Source organism: Nicotiana attenuata, chromosome 8, assembly GCF_001879085.1.
Source record: "Nicotiana attenuata strain UT chromosome 8, NIATTr2, whole genome shotgun sequence".
In the NCBI taxonomy this organism is placed as follows: Eukaryota; Viridiplantae; Streptophyta; class Magnoliopsida; order Solanales; family Solanaceae; genus Nicotiana; species Nicotiana attenuata.
This window is the reverse complement of record NC_031996.1, coordinates 6,678,820-6,682,295: the sequence shown is the minus strand read 5'-3', so window position 1 is coordinate 6,682,295 and position 3,476 is coordinate 6,678,820. Positions and strand designations below refer to the sequence as shown.

The 3,476-nt window shown below is 35.2% G+C and overlaps 1 non-coding gene across 1 annotated transcript; it reads right to left on the bottom strand.

The window, feature by feature from the left end:
- TRNAG-GCC lies at positions 201-271 on the bottom strand. The gene has a single exon. It is a non-coding gene; the product is annotated as a tRNA-Gly (tRNA).

Below are 3,476 nucleotides of genomic sequence, written 5' to 3'. Positions count from 1 at the left end.
TTGTTAGTATGCAGTTTACTTTTTGAGGAATGTTAGAACCCCTAATAAAAGTTAATAGACTAATAATCCCAAACAATAATTTGAATAAAGAAAAGAAAATTGGGAAAGCTCAGATGCGCAGGCTTTTGTCCATAGGACATGTGCGGAGACCCAAACCACCGCATTGAGCGCAAGTATTCATCACAGCATACCCAAATGGATGCACCAGCCGGGAATCGAACCCGGGTCTGTACCGTGGCAGGGTACTATTCTACCACTAGACCACTGGTGCTTGTTGTTTCTAGCCTCTCATCGATTTCATTTATTTTGTTGGGCTTTAAGCAGCTCAATTCCAATCTTCACTGGTCCAAGACGATTCTCTCTCAAGTATCTCTCTTCTACTCAATCCTCGGCAGAGGTTTTTGATCTCATTCATATTCTAAGAAATTCTAAAGGATTCTTTCATATTATACTGGTACTAGAAAAGATTAGATTATTTCCTACTGAGACACATAAACTCTTTAACGGATCCTCTTTTTATCAACTAGGATCGTCTAATGTTTCGTTGTGCTATTATTCAAGTGATAAATAAACCGCTAAAAAAATATATTTGATCGAAATGAAACAGACAATTGGAAAATTCAAATGTTCTTGCTCGAAGACAAAACTAAAATCAACGACTCACAAATTCAATTATACTAAGGAAACAACTAGCAGATGCAATTCTATTTGAGAAATTAAAAAGTTTTTCTTTACTAGCTACTTTTAAATACTTGTTGAATAATTTGAATTATAAAAATTTATGAATAATATAAAAATTTCTTATGTACAAGTTTGTAAGTATGTAAATGTTATATTTTAAAAAGATTGATATATCACATCCAAAACTATATCGATTATTAATATATTTTGATTCTGCTACAAGCTCTTGCATAATTCATGAGGAAAGTACCAATAAGGATTATGGTGGAGTGGTAAGTACTCCTTCATCCTTAACCAGAGGTCTTGGGTTTGAGCTCTGGGTACAGAATCGCCTTTTGTTACGGAGTGCCTTACCCCCCAATGTGGGACTTCTCCACGCAAATCTGACCTTTATTAGGGAGCGCTTTACCTCCAATGTGTGACTTCCTACCGCGAAGTTAGGTTTATTTCGGGTCTCAATGCGGGTACCTGACACTGAACACCGGATGAGAAACCAAAAAAAATTTATGGAGGAAAGTAACTTTACTCCTTAATTAGTTTAATGCTCCTTTTCATTTGGGACTCATTTGGAAGGAGATTCATTTGTAGTAGAGACCAAAAAACTTCTCTTTCCATATGTTTATCCGTCACTAAATTGTGCGGGTGGAAAATAGCAATATCAGGGAAATAATTGAGTTGCATGTAAGTTAGCCGGAACATCAAAATTATAACCAAAGACGGATCTAGAATTTTAATTATATCGCTTCAAGATTTCGATTTTAAGCACTTAAACCCATTACCTTATTTGAGTTGTGGGTTCATAGCTCAATTTCAGCAATTTTAGTTAAATTTACACTGAAAATTCATGTCTATGAATACAGCTATGGATTCAATTGAACCCATAGTCGAACTGTTGGATCCGTCCCCGTTATAACAAAAGGTTACGACTCATTCATTCTAATTTGTTTGAAATTTTTGGTTCTCGAGATTCAAACTATGTGAACTTTAATCAATATTTTAAAATATAATTTGTCATCGTATTGACATAAAAAGATTTACAACTTATAGTAATTTGTGTATAGTTTTTAAGTATTTCAATTCAAAATTTAAAATATTAAATTTATTTAATTTAATTTAGCTTCAAAATTAGTCAAATCATACTATATTATAAGTTGAAGTCACGAAGTCAAAGTTGATTTACGAAAATACCCATCTAAAACTGATTGATCATTTTGTCCTTCCCTAAAATTTAAAAACAAACTCTATTAAATGGATAAATTCAATTATAAAAAAATTGTTAAGAATAGAATTCTATTTGGAGTGAATGTCTATCTTGTAGAGAGTTTTACTTTGTGACTAAGTCATTTTTTCCCTATAAATAGAGGGGTCTTACCCCATTGTAAATCATCCCAAAATTCAATAAGAATTTTGGTCACGCCCAACTATGCCTTATAAAAAGGACTCTGCGGACGTTGCAAATATAACCCGAGTATTACGCCCAGGGTCGAATCCACAGAGAGTTAACCTATCAATCACTATCTTTAGACCCACTAAACTCTTCAGAACCAGTTTTTCCAGATGTTTGAATCACAGTTGAAGGTTGCTTTACTAACTACGATTGCAAGTAAATCAAACAGCTGTAAATTAAAATGCTAAGGTTGTAAACAATGATGAGAAGAAGCTAAGGCAATGATTTCCCCTATTGAAAGAATCCCTTCTGTTTATGCTCATACAAATTTACCAATACATCTCTATTAATCATGAACGCTCATCTTACCGTAAATCTCTCCCGAGTAATTACAGTAATATACTAGTTGCACTCTCCTGAGATACACTAGCTTACTTTATTTAGCACAATTCACTTTATATTACACCCAAGGCTTCGTTATCCCTAATCCCGCCTTTAAACCCGCAATTATAGATTCCTCTTATACTTTTGGAGTGGTGTTGTTCAACAATAACCTAAATATGCACTCTTTTCCAAGTTATGCACACTAAATAGGCACAGCTAATTGAGGATCCTGTCAATTAACTACAACAAGCACAAAGTGAACAAATAGAGATTGAAACTAGCAATTTGTATTCACATAAACAAGATGTTCATCCCCCAATAGGTTCCATCAAAGCCTTAGACAAAGGATTTAGCTACTCATGGCTATGGGAAAACAAACTAAGATAGAATTCATTATAACTAGCAATAAAAATCAAAGAAAAGAAGAAAGATGTTTTGGGTGATCTCTCACAATTGTTTTCCTTGCCAAGATACTCTAAAATTCAATACATGCCTCTCTTGGGCGAAGTCTTGTATTTAAAATAGGGTTTAGGTCTAAAAATCCCGTGTTTTACACTTTCGTCCCTGAAGTTTTCTGCTTCCGCCGCGGTTCTGCCGCGGTCGCGGTCAAACCGCGGCCAAATGTCTTCTCTGAATCTGAAGTTATCCGCAGCTATTTTCCACCGCGGTCGCGGTGGAACCGCGGTCAACCCAGTCCTCTGAATCTTCAGGCCTGTTTTGCGTGGTTTCCTTGGGGAATTTCACAGTTGGTCTCTTTTTCTTCATTTTTTGACTCCAAAAATACTCCCTAGCCTTCCTTGATCATATATCACCTGCAAATCATGAAAAGAACTAATAAGAGCATTTTGTTATCACTTTTATCATCCAAACTATACAAGAAGGTGATTATTTGAGGCGTGATTATAGTTAAATTCACCTATTATCAAAACCCCACACTTAAACCTTTGCTCGTCCTCGAGCAAGTTAAACCACACTTCTAGGCCTAACCGTTTAATACATTACCCCAATTTATGCCACACTCGCC